This window comes from Danio rerio, chromosome 5 (genome assembly GCF_052040795.2).
Source record: "Danio rerio strain M-AB ecotype USA chromosome 5, GRCz13ab, whole genome shotgun sequence".
NCBI lineage: Eukaryota > Metazoa > Chordata > Actinopteri > Cypriniformes > Danionidae > Danio > Danio rerio.
In genome coordinates this window covers 74,274,157-74,292,330 of record NC_141025.1, presented here as the reverse complement: position 1 = coordinate 74,292,330, position 18,174 = coordinate 74,274,157, and the positions used below count along the sequence as shown (strand labels likewise).

General features: G+C 36.6%; 1 long non-coding RNA gene across 1 annotated transcript; it reads left to right on the top strand.

Annotated features, from left to right (window-relative positions):
* Positions 1 to 547: 547 nt before the first annotated feature.
* On the top strand, positions 548 to 4,396 carry LOC147844506 (uncharacterized). The gene is made up of 5 exons (XR_015492077.1): positions 548 to 2,328; positions 2,461 to 2,722; positions 2,888 to 3,081; positions 3,155 to 3,307; positions 3,502 to 4,396. It is a non-coding gene; the product is annotated as an uncharacterized LOC147844506 (long non-coding RNA).
* Positions 4,397 to 18,174: the final 13,778 nt, after the last annotated feature.

Genomic DNA, 18,174 nt, shown 5'->3' with positions numbered 1-18,174 from the left:
TCCCAGAGATGGGTTGGGGCTGGAAGGGCATCCGCTGCGTAAAAACCTGCTGGATAAGTTGGCGGTTCATTCCGCTGTGGCGACCCCAGATTAATAAAGGGACTAAGCCAACAAGAAAATGAATGAATGAGTATAGAACCTTTCATGGTTTGTATTAAAAAGTAAATGCTGAGTGAGAATGCTATTATTATTATTATTATTATTAATACAATAATAAATATCGTTATTCTTCACATTGTTATTAAAAACAACAAAAAACACTACAATACTTATAGTAACTTTATTTGAAACTTTTCATTTGCAATTTAACTTTATTTGGTGCACATTTGCAGAAATAAGCTTGCACGCACATTATCATCTCGTGTTTATTCATTACCCTTTAAAAAAAGAAAGGCATACTTTGATATTCCAATATTTAAAAATAAACCACGCACTCAAAAATATGTTTCTCAAAGGACGATATAGCATCATTCTGTCTTGAGCTAAACCACGCCCTCGTTACGATGGTTGCGCTTACGTAACGTCAACGTCTCAGGCGGGAGAAACTGGAAGCATTGTACTTCGGTGGGGAAAGAGGCAAGCCGTGGAAGAGCAATCTTAATAGTAAGTGTGCAAAGATTGTAGTTCTTTGTTTAAGACACTTCATCTAAATTTGTCCTCCTAAATGTTCATCATATACGCGCAAAAATGTGTGCAGATGCGGCGCTTAGTGATTATTCACATAATCTCTCTTTGTTATGTGATAAGAGTGAATGAATATTTGTGTTGCCGTAAATCATATCCATGCCCCGGGTAGCAGGAAGTAATCGGCCCGAGCTCGGCTGCCCTTCGGCGCCTCCGGCTCCGACTCGGCATCAACGAGTGTTATACGGGCGGAGTGTGGCCCGCAGCTCGCTCGCGCACATGCGTTTGTGATGCAGCTGTAAACACTGGCCAGATTCCTGTTAACCCTATCTGGCCCGAGTCTGTCTCGGCTCGTATAAGGACTCGGCTTGTGTAACTGATGACAACCGATTAAATTCTTATTTTATCTAGTAATTTGTTAGCTCCACGTTTAATGATAATTTGAGAAAATATATATGGTACAACAGCAACAAAATAATAAAAACATTTAGTGTGGATGGTCGCAATGTTTAGATGCAAACAAAACAATATTATTTATAAATGGATTATATATATCATCTAGGGAAAACAGTGTAAAATGCGCTTATTTTCGAGATAGCACGCTTCCATGCAGACTGTTTTTTTAAGCAGAAGTTTGGTTTCATAAGAAACACATGCGTGAGTCAACTCTTGGTCCAAACTCCAATCCAGACGGTGGCGGTAATGTTCCAAAAGCTGGTTGCCAACCGCTATGATGATCACAAGAAGAAAAAGAAGTTTGGCGTTTCAAAACAGTGGATTCGGGTAGAAAGGTAAGGTTTTTGCTGCTTGTATACTGTATACTTTGCGAATTTAATGCTTAAAACATTTTCACAGTGTTAGGTTATTGTTAAGTTATTGTTTAACTTGTTTATGCAGTGCATCAGTGATCGTTTACTGTTCTCTTTAAATTATCATTCTATTATTAAGAGAAATATATTAGTATGTGCTTTAATTTATATGTGTTAGCCTATGTGAATCACTTATATCTTATGTTCAAGTTGTAGTTTGCGCATGTAAAACTAAATTTCTTAAAGCAGATTTTGATGGGTTTTATTTTTTGGTTATTGACAGTTATACTTTCTGATTTAAATGAATGGGTATAAATGAATATTTTTTTGGTTAAGTCTTACTGTTCTTGTTTAACAAAGGTTAGTGAGGTCATTTTGTAGCACATCACAGAGACCAATAGCACATTCTTATGAACATGTGAATAGGCATGTTATAGTTGGGTGATTAAAGTCCATTATAAGCTGTAAACTGCTGATACATTTTCAACATAGATTGAGCTTTTCAGACTTTACATTACTAATTGCTTCACAAACAGCTGAAATGGTTTATTGTTATTGGCTATCATCATCATCAAACATTTTCCACAATGGTAGGTTAATCTTCATGGGTACAGAATAATGCATGTGCTTGGCCATCTTACAAATCTATGTCTAAGATTCATAAGGCTGTCACTCTGCATGAATCTCTGAATAAATCCTGTGTGCTGATTATTTACACGATAGGTATTATAGCCATTAATTAACTTTGATAGTATTTCAGGATTTTAACTTTTTGGGGGGAGGTTAACAACAATGTGATGTTTTATTATAGACACACATGAGGAAGCTCGACTCAGCTTGGCTTGCAGACAGATGAGGACGGTGATTGCCCGTCATACACCTAAAGAAAGAACAGGTTTGTTTGCAATTATTTTAAACACATACTGTCAACATTATGTCATTGATCTATTACACTGCCATTGTCATTGATCTAGTGTCCTGCACTATACTAAAATAATGTTTTGTTTTGTAAATGTATCTGATCAAGGGGCATTAAAGACACAACTATAGTGAACGTGATGAAGAAAAATTATTTGGAACAAAGAGGCTGGAGAAAAAACTGATATGAAGATTTCAGAAATTGATGCAGCACCGCAAGTACCATCACCACCAATGACTATGGCAGGATCCTTAAGAACACCATCAAGATGCACAGATGCTGTACATTCCAGTACACCTATGAACATTTACAGTCCTTGTTCAAGTGCAGTCGGAGATCAAGACAACTTACTGCAACTCGTCATGTCTTTGTAAGAATTCAAGACATCACTAAATTTGTAATGGCTTAATGCAGCTAGAAAGTAAAGATCAACTAGAGAATATCAGCAGTGTCTAACCCACTGTTGTATTTACACAAGTTGCATGAGAATAAGCAACAGGTTGATTTATACTAATTTGTTATTTTTCTTTTTTAGCACGACTGAAAAAAAGTTTTAAAATCATGTGACGTCATAAAGCAGCAACTGTGCCTGATTCTCACAAATCAGCAAAACCAAAACAGACGTGATGAAATTCCAGATGTAAACACATTTGACCTTTCTTTGTCCAATTTGATTTGGAAAAACTTGAAAATCAACTAAACGAGCAGCCCGAACAAATGAAGAAACTGGTAAGTTTCTTGCTTATTTCTAAGTGTTTTATGTTTATTTATTTATTTATTTATGTGTTTTTTTGCTTCGTAGGTAGCCTACTTTGGAATCATTGGTGTTTTCCACTAAGCAGTTTGGTGTGTCCCGGGAAAGCTTTTGGCTCACTTTTTGGCTGAACAAATTAACTGGAGCAGGGCAAACCAAAATGTGGCCTTTCATGCACTCTCCCTTACGACTGTCTAGTCAGTAAGTTGGTTTTAAATATACATTTCAGTACAATTAGGGGCAGTTCCATCTGTGTATTTCTTTGAATCATTAATCAAAGGAACAAAACATCTATATATAGTCCCATTTAGGTTGTACTTATATGAGAGCAAGCATCTTTCTTTTTTCATTTGTACTTTTTCACTACTAATTGTTTGTTTATCTTTTAATCACAGATGTAGTGAGGAGAAATGTCCATACCACATCACTGATAAAGAAGTGGAAAAATGCATTACAAGGTGGCTACAACGTGCTCCTGACAGGGCTGGAGGAAGGAGGGAAGAAGAGAAAGCTAATGTGTCAAATGTCTACATCAATAATTTATTTTTTAAACAACATTTTAAGTGTATTAAGATGTTCCCTGATACTTGGGTAATTTGTTTCTTTTATTTGCAATATATATATATATATATATATATATATATATATATATATATATATATATATATATATATATATATATATATATATATATATAAAATGACAATATGCTAAATTCTGAAAAAGCATCTTAATACATTTTTAATTAACATAATATAATAAAAATATTAATAACAAATTGCACAAGACATATAAAGATATACAAGTCAAATTATATATATATATATATATATATATATATATATATATATATATATATATATATATATATATATATATAATCATCTCACTCATTTAAATGTATTATTATGTTTTATTTATTACATTTATTAAAAATGTTTCTTAAGAATTCTGCAGTTCTTTTTACAATTTTGACTTGTATATTTTACATATTGTCATGGGTATTTGTAAGATGTTTCTTGCTATATCTTAAATTGGTTTCTATATTCAGGTTTATATAAAATTAAGCTGTTTTAAGATGTGTCTTGTACAATTTTTTAATTCAAGTCTATTGGGAAAACAGGGTTGTTTTAAAAACTTCTGTGTATGTGTGCAATTTCAGATTTTGTCTTTAAATCTTCCTGTGTGTCTTTATTGTGTAGTTTTATTATTACTTGTGCACTACAAAATATTTTATTCAAGTTTAGTATTATTTGTTTATTGCAATCAATAAATGTTTATTATTATTTATTTTGTCCTTTGTTTGATAATTTTTGTTAATGAATATGTATGCTGTTTGCATTTTATTCAAAGGTTGAACGCAGTGCCTACACTTTGCCTTTACATTATAGCCTGCGTTTGCTGGTATATAAATGCAAATGGTTGTAATACCATGTATCAAGTACCAATATAATACCAAAAGGTTTTATATCAAGGTATATTGAGTTGCGCCAGCTCCGGGCTGCAGCGCACATTACTCACGGGCCGATTCTGGCTCGGATGCGGCAGCGAATCTAGCTGGAACTGGCCCAAGTGTATTTTACTATCTAGGGTGGCTCTTAAAGTGACAGCGCGTATATTCCAACTGCTTATTATTATATTAAGCAAACAAAATCAAATCAAAACCAAAATAATAGTAATAAATCGTTCATTTTGAACTGAAGGTGTATACAGTGGAACACTTATTACTAAAGTAAGATCCTTTACTGGCAGTTTTAATATCATATTTATCCATGACCAGCCAAGGTACTAGCACAAAACATGTAATTATGCAAGTATAGATTTTGAAATGAATTACAACAAATACTAAGATTTATATCTCAAGGCAACTAGTAATTCAGATTGATTGCTCTAATTGCCCTGCTGAAAAAAAAAAAAAAAAAAAAAAACAGCATATGCTGGGAAGGTATATCTTTTGATGCTGGTATGCTGGTCTTGCTTGTTTTAATGCTGGTTTTGCTGGTCTTAATGTTGGTTTTGCTGGTCTCAATGCTGGTCCTAATGCTGGTTTCAATGTTGGTCTTGCTGGTCTCAATGCTGGTCAGGAGCAGCACTTAGACCAGCAAAACCAGCACTGAAACCAGCAAGACCAGCATTGAGACAAGCAAAACCAGCATTGAGACCAGCATCAAAACATACCTTACCAGCTTATGCTGTTTTTTCAGCAGGGTGTTGTGAATAATTTATGGGATATTCTAAGGTTATTAAAATTGATAGTGTTAGGTAGTCTCAGAGATGTGCTGTAATTGTTATATATTTAATATAATTGTGTTTCCTTTTCATGTGATTAATTTGACTTAGTGTTTGTGTTTTTTTTTTTGTTTTTTTTTTTTACAGATACACTACCTCGTTTTTGTACTTTAGTGAAGAACCGCAAGAAAATGAATGTTTTGGTAAAATGTATGTCTTTTTTTGCCATGTGTGTTTACTCCGATAACATTTTATTTATTAGTACTAATTTCCAATTGTATTTTTTTGGTTCATTTAACTTCTGTAGTTTCAGACCATTCAGACAAGAAATGTTCAGTCAGCAGAACTTAAAAAAACAGAGCCATGTGTGTTTGCTCGGATAACATATAATTTCTTAGTACTAATTTCCTTTTGTATTTTCTTGTTCTCTCAACTTCTGTCATTTTTGGCCATCCAGACAAGAAATGTTCAGTTAACAACTTTTGCTCTTGTAACATATAATTTCTTAGTACTAATTTCCTTTTGTATTTTCTTGTTCACTCAATTTCTGTCATTTCAGGCCATCCAGACAAGAAATGTTCAGTTAACACAACTTTTGCTCTGGTAACATATAATTTCTTAGTACTAATTTCCTTTTGTATTTTCTTGTTCACTCAACTTCTGTCATTTCAGTCCTGCAGACAAGAAATGTTCAGTTTGCACAACTTAAAAATATTTGTTGTGCTGCAGGTGCAGGTTTCCAGAAAACTACTAATGTTAAGTTGACTCAACTAGACATTTTTTGTTTCACTGACAAATTATTTTCAGTCAGTGTAGCTGATGTTTTCAAAAGTTGAGTAAACAAGAAAAAACAGAAGGAAATTAGTACTAAGATTTTTTTTGTTGAACTGGCTTAAAATTTTTTACAGTGCTGGTAGTATCTACAATCTTTTCTGTTTGTGAGGACTTCACTGTCCTTTTGCACCTATTTCATCAAAGACACCCCTGCTGAAAAATCCAGCTTAAAACCAGCCTAAGCTGGTTGGCTGGTTTTAGCTGGTTGACCAGGCTGGTTTTAGAGGGGTTTTGGCCACTTCCAGGCTGGTTTCCAGCCATTTCCAGCCTGGTCTTAGCTGGTGAGGCTGGGAGATGACCAGCTAAAGCCAGCTTGACCAGCCTAGCCAAGCTGGGAGTCCAGCCTAAACCAGCTATATCCAGCTTAAACCAGGCTGGTCAAGCTGGTTTTAGCTGGATTTGGCTGGTCATTTTCCAGCCTGACCAGCTAAGAACAGGCTGGAAATGGCTGGAAACCAGCCTGGAAGTGGCCAAAACCCCTCTAAAACCAGCCTGGTTGACCAGCTAAAACCAGTCAACCAGCCTAGGCTGGTTTAAGCTGGATTTTTCAGCAGGGACAGTTTTGCATCCATGCAAAGAATTGGACAGGCATTGGCAGATTTTATGGCACTACTAAAGAAGCCAACAAAAACATCTGATTAATTTAATTAATTTAACTTAATTTTTGAACGGTCAGCTGCAGTACAATGGAATGAAAAATCTGGCTGAGGCTTAACAGAAGAATGGAAAGACCTGGGAAAGAGAAATCCATGACAATCACAGTAGTGTGCACAAACACACTAGACTGCACACACACTCAAGATAAGATGATAAACAACACATGGTGAGGAAAACATGCCACCGCCAACAAAAGGGAGGTTGAGCCTTTCTGCAGTTGGTCACCAGTTCCTGAAATAAACCAAACACTCAATACTTACGAAAACAGAGCTTGCTGGTTTAACATCCAGCCAGAGTAAAGCAAGACATTTATTTACAGTTAATGTCAGAATTATTAGACCTCCTGTAAATTGTTTTTTTCTCTTTCAAATATTTTCCAAATAATGTTTAACAGAGCAAGGCATTTTTCACAGTATTTTCCACAATATATTTTCTTATGAAGAACTTTTTATTTGTTTTATTTTGGCTAGATTAAAAGCAGTTTTTAATATTTAAAAAAAAATTAAGATCAATATTATTAGCCCCCTTAAGCAGTAATTTTTAGATCATCTACAGAACAAAACCATCGCTATGCAATGACTTACCCTAAACTTGACTAATAATTCAAGTTAAGCCTTTAAATGTCACTTTGAGCTAAATACTAGTGTCTTGAACAATATCTAGTCAAATATTATGTCAAATATTACTTATTAAGGGTGTTTTCACACCTGCCTTATTTAGTTCGCCGCAAAAAATACTGCACCTTGTTGGACTAATCCAGCTGCTGTAGTCCGATGTGCTGTGCATTATGGGATGTGGAGGAAAATGTTTGTTGACAGGGCTTTACCAGCCTGATCTCACGAGGAAACGCAAGTCTTTTACGTTTTGTCAGTTTAGTGGCTAATTTGTACGAATTCTTATGAGTTCAGACGTACGAAAATGTACGTTTTTAAAAATGAGGTGTGGCAACCAACCCCACCCCTAACCGTCATTGGGGGATGAGCAAATCGTACAATATTTTATGAATTAGATCATACGAATTCATACGAATTAGCCACTAAATCAAAAAGTTACGAATTGCTGTGAGATTGCGTTGGTTTTACCAACAATCTTAAGAGAGAGAGAGGGAAAAACATTACCTGATTGATCGTTGGTAATTTTTCTGGAAGATGACCATGTCGCAGTTTAGCTAAATTAATTCACGCCTCCTCCTGATGTGAAGTGCGATGCACCTTTGCCATTTGCAATGCCTTAACATTGTTTTCCACCCGCTGCCGCGCTTCATTCTCGAAATGTATAGTTTGTTTAAAGTGATGTATTCAAACTATGTAGTATACTACGAGCAGGGATACAATCAGCAAGCGCAGTCGTCTCGCCATAGTCAAAAGCCACATGTTGTCCCTGCCGGTTTGTTGTCTAGGGCAGGGGTGTCAAACTTAATCCCTGGAGGGCCGAAGCTCTGCACAGTTTAGTTCCAACCCTGCTCCAACACACTTACCTGTAGGTTTCAAACAAGCCTGAAGGACTCAATTCTATCTATCTATCTATCTATCTATCTATCTATCTATCTATCTATCTATCTATCTATCTATCTATCTATCTATCTATCTATCTATCTATCTATCTATCTATCTATCTATCTATCTATCTATCTATCTATCTATCTGTCCCAAAAGTACAAGGGCGCCCCTAACCTAATGTACTAAACAGCAGAGTAGTCCTAGGTGATGCAAAATGTATGTCACGTGACCTTCTTACCTGTCCGCTTCGTCCAAGCCTCGTAAACAAATTTAAACTGAGAAATGGAATGATATAGAAAAAACAGACGGATAACGTGCACACAGAAACAAGCAACAACAAAATGCACAGTTAGATGGGGTTTTTCTAACGCAACGCAATAAACACGGAAACAAGCGGAAAAAGCAAGAGAAGTCAAGAAAGGGGCTAGTGAGTGGTCTGACGCGCGCTTTTATGATGGGTGGTCTTTGCTTATTGGATGTGACGTAAGAGTGACGCAACCGGGGAGAAAATGACTGAAGGATGAATGGAGCCATGAACGGAACCTGAGAATAATGAAAGCAGAAATGGAAGAACAGAGCGAGAGAGAGAGAGAGAGAGAGAGAGAGAGAGGGAAAAAAAACACTAAGGCTGCGTTCGAAACCCCATATTCCATACTATATAGCGAGCCGAGTAGTAAGTCTAAATTCATAGAATTCGAAAATCAGTATGCGAGAAGTACCCGGATGACTTACTACTTCCAGCGAAATTCTGAAGTGCGCATCCCATGCACGCTGTGCTATCCCATGATGCCCCGTAATCGAATTCATGAATGGGAGTGAAGCGACGCAATTGACGCAGGTAGGTCGCGTGACCATGACAAAATGGCGATGTAGTACGTCCGAATTCCATTCATACTTTTCACATTTGTACTGTATAGAACGTACTTTTCTAACCGCCGAGTAGTACGTTTACATTCAAATGCAGTACCTACTGAGTAGTAGGTGGTTTCGGACGCAGCCAAACAGAGCACAAATAACACAAATACATAACAGAGTTCCATTGGCATTTTCCCCGCACGTTAATTCTAACCAATCGAAGAGCAGTTTAGGAAATACAGTCAGTTACATCTGGCCAATGAGTGATGGGGATTTTGTCACATGACTGCATTTTGTTTCAGCTAGTTCGGACCAAAGCAATCAGTGTGAAAAGAATTCAAAAACGGCAGAAAAATGCTACAATGTATTACTTAATGCCCTTGGTCCGGACCAAATGAACCGAACCACAGATGTAAAAGCACCCAAAACTATTATATTCAAAAATGTGTTGAAAAAAAAAATATTTTTAATTTCATTAAACAGAATTATGTAGGCAGGCTAGTAATTCAGGATGGTTAATAATTCTGACTAACTGCATATAGCACATTTCACACACAATGTTAATTCAAAGTGCTCAACATACGCAATAATAAAAGAAACACAATACAATAAGCAGAAGAAAACCTTCATTTTTTAAAGTTTTCCTTCCAAACAGGTCTTGATTACCGAAATGCACAATCATCCTTAATCTCACTACTTCTGTGAGATTCCAAAATGTCTATGCTGCCTATAAATATCTATATAATATATGCTGTTTATCTGACTGAACATGCAGTATGGCAACCACAGACGGTATATTAGTGTCTGTTTCATTTCAGAAGCATGAACATTCATGTGGTGTTGCTTTTATTCTTGTGCTGTAACACTTTTTTTTTTTTTTTTAAATACCTTCGATTAGATTTTTGTTTTGTTCATTCAGACGGACACAAGAGCATCAGTGTAGTTTGAAACTGATGCTGGGAGAAAGATATTGGCTTGATGTTGTTCACCTCAAAGGTCTTAGATTTGTCCAGGCTATTCAATTTTTTCCACATCAGACACTGAAAGCTATTTTTATAGATCCCTTTATATACAGGAGAATTGTGAAGCCAGAACAGAAAACGTAGTCTCTTTTGTCTACAAACATTGGTCTTTTGCAGACAAATCAGTTATTTAAACGGGTGTTATGAGCTATAATGTATTTGCAGTTAAATTTATGGGGTCTTTTTATCAGAGGAAAAACTAATAAAATCTCTTAAGATATACAGGATATTATTTCAGTTTTTATAGAATAATATTTCAACATTAAATCTATATTTATAGAGTGAATTTATAAAGTATTCAGACTCTACTTCAGCTTCATTTGTCTTGTTAAAATGTAGCCTTGAGCTAAAATGCTTTAAATTGTTTTCTTTTCAAATCACTTTTGCTCTGTAAATTACAAAAGACATAAAAAAGGTGATGATTTTGACAAAGTATTCAGATCCTGCTTGCTTAATGAGACTAGCTCAGATAAATCCAATTCATCTTGATCATCCTTGAGATCATCTTATCTGCACTTTGACTGGCCTCTGCACAAAATTGACAACAAAATAAATGCTTTAAAGTTATATTCAGTCATTTATTCGGCATAAACTTTAAAGGGCCACGAAACGCCCCTGTCTCAGCAGGGTGTTTTCACACTTCTAGTTTGAAAAAAGTCCGGAAAGTGGATCCAGCTTTCTTTAGTTGGGAGTGTAAAGTGGCGAAAGAGGGAAGGGTTTGCATGAAAAGGGGAGTTTCAGTGCATGCACTACAGCTGATTTTCACAGCAGCAACACAAACACAGACGCAGGGAAGATAGACAGTGACTACGTTTGCATGGTCATCAGTCATCAAATGATTTGCCTTAATCTGAATAAGACAATACTATGATTAAGGTGTTTACACGAGTTGATTTTTGAATGTTCCTTTCATGATCCCATTTTACATGTTACAGCACATAATTCAAATAATGCCTTTGCGTCACTAGATATCCACTTTTCCTCTGGAGTTTCATATAATTTCGGGTGTTTCATTCTCAATTTGTTGACTTTAACTGGGGTTTTGCGTGAACAAACGAGACATTGGATGCGAGGAACTGCTGAAAGTGTTGTTTTAATAGAATTTTTGATACCGCATGCCATATGGGAGTAAAAAAATAAAAAATAAAACTCCTCCACATTTCTTGATAGATAAAGAGACTTGGTAGATGCAGAGAATAGCGTCAAACAGTCTTGTCACAAAATGCGGCCAAAATCATACATAATTGTAATAGTTTAAGGTGTTTACATGTTTACATTCGGAGAGCAGCATGTACAGCAGATCTTTCAGTCCATAATATTGTGGTGAAATTAACCTACTGTAAACTTAGTAACTAAATCATTTTGACTAAGGTATGTCTTTAAAAACTGAAAGAGTACTGCGGACTATACGATAACTTTGCCTCTGAATAAACATAAACAATGAACACTGATGGCACACTTACCAAATTCATAGAGACAAGCCAAACAATGTAAACTGGAACCGCATCTTTTTTAAAAGGAGACGAGCTGCAAATCTGGATTTCAACATTTGCAGATGCGAAAAGCTCTCGGGTAAAAAATATTACATACAAACATTTCTGTTGCATGTAAGCAGACCACTGTAATCCACACGTGTTGCGTGTGGCGTTCACTCCTGCCCTTAATAATTACTTTCAATTGATCTTGTTTGTCCTTTTCCCTTTTCAGTTTTCTATTGGTTAATCTGGTGGCGGCAGGCCTTTAAAACGAACGGAAGCGGACTTCTACGGCCCCCTCATTCCTCCACGTCACCACAGTCTTTGACGGCTTTATTTTTTGTTTTCTCCTTTATGCTTTTTTTTATCCTTTTGATATTTGTTTGGAGTGGGGAGCTCCAACCTGCTTTAGGTTTGTTTGGTTGTTCTTTATTATGTTGTTGGGCTCCCCATCTCTTGTCAATTTGGATTGTTTTGTTGGTTATGTTATATTAATAAATAATTTAGCTGGAGAACTTTGGCCGTTGTTTATTATGTTACGTTGTCTTTTGGTCACGAGTCTTATTTAAGTTAGGGATCGCTGCTTTAATTGTGGGAAAAATGAAAACAAAACATTTATAAACACAACACTGACGACCCATGAACACTGTAACAGGTGAAAACTTCCTTGAGTCTTCGAAACTATCATGCATATTAATGAAGTTGCACCTCATTTCCAATAGAGTGCGCTGATTAGTTCGAACCAAGTCTTTCACATGAATTAATGCTGAAAACTCAAAGAAGTCATGTTGTACTGGCCGGTACAGACATCCAGTCTCAATGCTGGAATTTACACAAGGATCTCATGACTGTGATGTAACTTCAAATTTTCTTTTTGAACCGTAAGAACGAATTGGCTCAAAATAACACAAAAACAACCAATTTTCACTTTTTTTCTGAAATATATGTGTCCTAATTGTGTTTTTAGCAGCGTGTGACACATATATGAATGTCAACATCTCAAATAATGTGTTTTGGTGTTTCGTGACGCTTTTAAAGTACATTATGAGCAACTTAGTCTAGCTTAGTGTAGACTTGTTATTGTGGTGCATCACAGAATTGAGAGCACTTGTGACTGTTCGCTATAGTATAGACATTACAAATGGCTGTGCCCTCCAACAGTTCCCTGTGTACCATATAAGGCTGATTTCAGGCACAGGCATAAGTTAGAAAGACACACAACTGAATCTCAAATACGTTCTGAGAACTGAAATGGAAATGGGAGATAAAAAAGCCAAGAGAAATGATTGCATCAAACTATAGATCTGCAGGTTAAGGCAGTTCTCTGCAGCACTGATGGATCCCAGGAGCCCAATAGCCTCAAAAATTATTTAAGGAAGGAGAAAGAAGTTTGAAACAACCAGGACTCTTTGAGATCTGGCCACCCACCCAAACCGAACAATTGGGAGAAGCTCTGGGTGAGACAGATGACACCGAACCTAATGGTCTTGCTGGTTGAGCTCCAGAGATCAAGTGTGGAAATGGAAGGAGAATGATCACTGCAACACTTGGGTGGTAAAAACGAGAAAAGAAAAGAAGGACAGTTCAACTTTCAAAAGCACCTTGACAAAACAGCACAAAAATACCTTGGGGACGAATGTGACTGAGTGGCCCAGACAGAGCGTGGACTTGAACCCAATCAAACATCTCTGGAGAAACCTGAAGATTTCTGTCTGCTGGCAGTCCAATGGCAGACTTAAAGCTGTAATTGCTGCCAAAGGTTCCTCAACTAAGTTTTGAGTTAAGGGTCTGAATAATCTTTGAAGTCTGGTTTTTGCTTTATCATTAGGGGACAAAGAGAGAAGGTGCGGTGTGAAAAAGAAATTAAAACATTAGCATAAGGCTGTTACAACAGAATGTGACAGAGAAAGCAGTTATGAATGCACTGAAGATCTGATTAGCATTTTCTTTCGCTAAAAGTAAATTAAATTAAATTAAATAAATCCAAACTGGAATTGTGTATAGGAACTCTTAAGGTTTCGCATTCCATTTTTTTCGTATTCATATCGTATTCAGTAAAAGATTCCTTACATTTATATAGCGCTTTTCTGGGTACTCAAAGCTCTTTACACAATGGGGGGAATCTCCTCATCCACCAGCAGTGTGCAGCATCCACCTGGATGATGCGACGGCAGCCATTTTCGCCAGACTGCACACCAATGGTGGAGAGGAAACCATTAGGAGGGTTAGGAGAGGCCATTAAGGACAGAGGCCAGTGGGCAAATTTGGCCAGGATGCGGGGGTGAAACCCCTACTCTTTTTCGAATGACATCCTGGGATTTTTAACAAACCACAGAGAGTCAGGACCTCGGTTTAACGTCTCATTCGAAAGACGGCGTTAACAGAGCAGTATAGAGTCCTCGTCACTATACTGGGGCATTAGGACCCACACAGACCTCAGGTTGGGCACCCCCTGCTGGCCTCACTAACACCACTTTCATCAGCAACCTAGCTTTCCCATATGGTCTCCTGTCCAGGTACTGACCGGGCGCAACCCTGCTTAGCTTCAGTGGGCGACCATGTGAGAGTTGCAGAGAACCATCTGCCGGCGAAAAGTCCAACAAACCTTTTGTGCACATTCATGTATCATACCGCTATGTGATGCAATGAGTGTATGCTCAACTAAAATAGGTTTTTAACTAAGATAGGTCTTTAATCTAGTTTTGAACAGCGAGAGTGTGTCTGAGACTCGACCATTGTAAAGAAGGCTATTCCAGAGTTTAGGAGCCATAAATAAGAAGGCTCGACCTCCTTTACTTGACTTCCCTATTCTAGGTACTACCAGAAGCCCTGAGATCTTAAAGAGCGAGTTGGATTGTAGCGAGACAGGAGGTTGGTTTGATAAAGAGGAGCTAGATTAATTAAAGCTTTATAGGTAAGAAGTAATATTTTAAAATCAATACGAAACTTAAAAGGCAGCCAGTGTAAGGAGGAAAATTGGGGTGATATGATCAATTTGATGTGCAAGTGAAGCAAGTACACTCAGAATGTTCACATGTGGTTTTTGCGCGAATAGCGTGATTTATTTGCGCATGCTGCATCTGGTGTGAACACAGCATAGCAATGAAGTTCAACCAAACAATTAATGTTCTGTATTGATTACTCACCCTCATGTCATTCTAATCCCCTGAGACCTTCGTTCTTCATTAGAACGTTCTTCGTTAAGATATTTTAGATAAAATCCTGGAGCTCTCTCATCCTCCATAGACAGCAAGGGTCCCGAGATGTTCAAAGTCTAGAAAAGGAACCAAACACATATTCAAAACAGTTTATATAGCTGTAGTGGTTAAAACTATAATCATATGAAGCTCAAAAAACACTTTTGTGCACCAAAAACACTAAAAAGAACTTTGCTTACTTGTTTTGAATAATGCGATAGGTCAGGGTACATATTTTCTGCTTCCATCTTTATGTATATGTCTTTAGAGTTAGCAATGCAGTCATCATATTACAGTAGTAAACACACATCCTGGCCTGTCCTGGAAAACAAGTTTAAAAAAAAGGTGTACAAAACTGTTATTGGAGCTTTGAAGGATTACAGTTGAACCACTGAATGTATTTGATACCTTTTCTGGACTTTGAACATCTCAAGACCTATGGAGGATGAGAGAGCTCCAGGATTTCATCTAAAACTCTTCATTTGTGTTGTGAAGATGAACAGGGGGAAGTCTCAGGGGAATGCAACAACATGAGGGTGAGTAATTAATAACGATTTCCATTTTTTTGGGGTAACCTAATAATCCTTTTTGACATTTATACACCAAGCCATTTATAAAACGTCCTCATTAGCAACTGCACTGATTTCAGTTTCTGCATGACAACTGAACTCCCACCCCTGCTCCTCTCCTCCACCCGCCCCCTTTGAGTCTGCCGTAAATGACGTTAATATAGGGAACCCAGACTGTAATTAGATCACATAGACTGGGATAAGTATTAAAGGCATTAGAGTAAGTGAATGAGTCTGGGACTGGAGGCTATTGTAGATGGGAAGGATATAACAGATCATGCAGACAAAACAAATCAAGATTTTACCGTAAACCTGTAAAATGATGTACTGACCATCGAGTCAATTATTTGAAGCATCTGCATTTTAAATAAAAAATCAGTGTGAATTTTTCCTGTACAATTGTAATTTTTATTTTATTTTATTATTATTATTATTTTCATTTTTTTTACTGTAGAACAATGAATAGAGACTTGGGTTGTAATCAGGATTTATAATCAACACCGGTGAACTCATCAAATGAAGGTGGAAATTAAGTGGTGGGTGGCGCTAATCAACACACTAACCAGTTTGATTCATAAATAGTGTCTTATCACCTTAATGTCATTCATAATTTGTGAAAAAGTCTTAATTGCTACGCATATACAGTTAAATTATACATTATTTAAATATTAAATTATACATGTCTCATTTAACCAGTTAAACTCCGCAGACCCGGTACTGACGTCATCGACTTTCGCTTTAAGATTGAAAGGGCTAGCATTTCACCAGAACCCCTTGAGTGGTTTCGTTTGAAATTGTAGAATCTATATTTTATGCACATATGCATCACTTTGGTTTTTATTCTACTGTACAAAAGTTATTTACGCTTAAATACACAGTATTTTTTTATATCCGAGCTTGGTATTGAACATTGGTTCATTTTCATATTTTTCATATGACACATGTACAAGTTATAGCTCAAATGAAAGCTTTTGCTGGTGCTCATACGGTTCTAGAATTCTTTTTACTGAATTATATTCACATATCAAACAGTTGCCGAAGGAATCGGGATGTTTCCATGGCGCAGAAGTGTAAACAATACATTTATGATCACTAAGCAGCCCTAGATAGCAGACAGCTGTCATCTCTTACCTTATTCTGTGTGCTTCAGGGCCATTCTCCTCTGTTGTTGAGGTGATGTGCATAAGTAATCCTTTTATATGTGTGACGTGGTCCAAACACAGTGAATTATGTTTGATGAAACAAAAGAATAGTGAAATATGAAAACAATGATCGGTCCCTGTGGCTTGTACAGCACCTCTCATCAGTTGGAATACGATAACTTTTGCATAGATTATGGTAGAGACTTTTTTTCCTATGATTACAGACATGTGCAGGAACCACCAAAATTAATTACAGCACGCTAGACCACACAGAACCTAAAAGGTAAACTTTCAAATTTGACTTTATAAAAACTAAATACAAAAAGCGCCTCTTTTTAGGTGTTTATTATAACACAGACAACACTTTATAACACTTTCAATAGTGTTTTATGAATATTCAAAGGGTTTTCTTTAAAATGATACCAAATGTTTGCATTTACTCCTCTGCATGTGGATTTGGGAAGCTTTTTTAAATTTGGGTAGGAAAACCAGGCCGAAATCCCAAAATAACAGCAGTTTAACTGCTAACTAGTTTAACTTATTTTTCTTTTATGCCATGATTTTCAAGACACTTCTATACAGCTTAAAATGACATTTAAAGGTTTAACTAGGTTAATTAGGCTAACTAGGCAGGTTAGGGTAATTAGGCAAGTTATTGTATATCGATGGTTTGTTCTGTAGACTATCGGAAAATATATATATCTTAAAGGGGCTAACAATAATGGTCTTAAAATTGTGTATAAAAAATTTAAAACTGCTTTTATTCTAGCTGAAATAAAACAAATAAGACTTTCTCCAAAAGAAAAAAATATTATCAGACAGACTGTGAAAATTTCCTTGCTCTGATATACATCATTTGGGAAATATTTAAAAAAGAAATAAAAATCAAACGGGGGCTAATAATTCTGACTTCAACTTTCGGTTATTCTCTCAGATAGCTTCTTTGATAGGTTGCACTGTGTGATTGTTACTCGCGTGAAAGAGCACCGATTTGCCTGTGATTTTAGGAATTTGTCTGCGATTTCTCAAAACCTGTCGACGAGTCAAAATCGGGTCTAAAATCATGCAGTCTGAACTGTGTAGGCACTGCTTCCTCTTATATAATATTTCTGTCTATTTTTCACCATTGCCTTCACATTGTTTGTTGCAAATATGTGATTTATACATTATTCATAACTCATTTTCTACTGCTGATTATTTTCTTATCCAGTTATTTAACGGAAATCTCCCCGGCCTCCAGAGACTGAACACCCTGAACGTAGTGATGTTGATTTTGCTGCTGTCTGAGCACCGATAATTGCAGTACTGCATGTGTTGTGCCTTTTGTGGAGGGTGGCTAACTGTGTGTGTATATTTGTGTGTGTGTGATATTATTTATGCTGACCTGCTGGTAATATGAAGTGATGTTAGTAAAGCTGCCTGATCTCAGACCCGACTCTCAAAACTGATGTGCCTGGAAGCAGTAAGTGCTCTGAGGGGCTTCAAGTGTGTGTTTGTGCATGAGAGGGAGATATGGAGAGAAGCGGGAATATGTGCAAATCAAATGGGTGCGATAGGCTGAGATGGAGTGAGTAAAAGTACACACACAC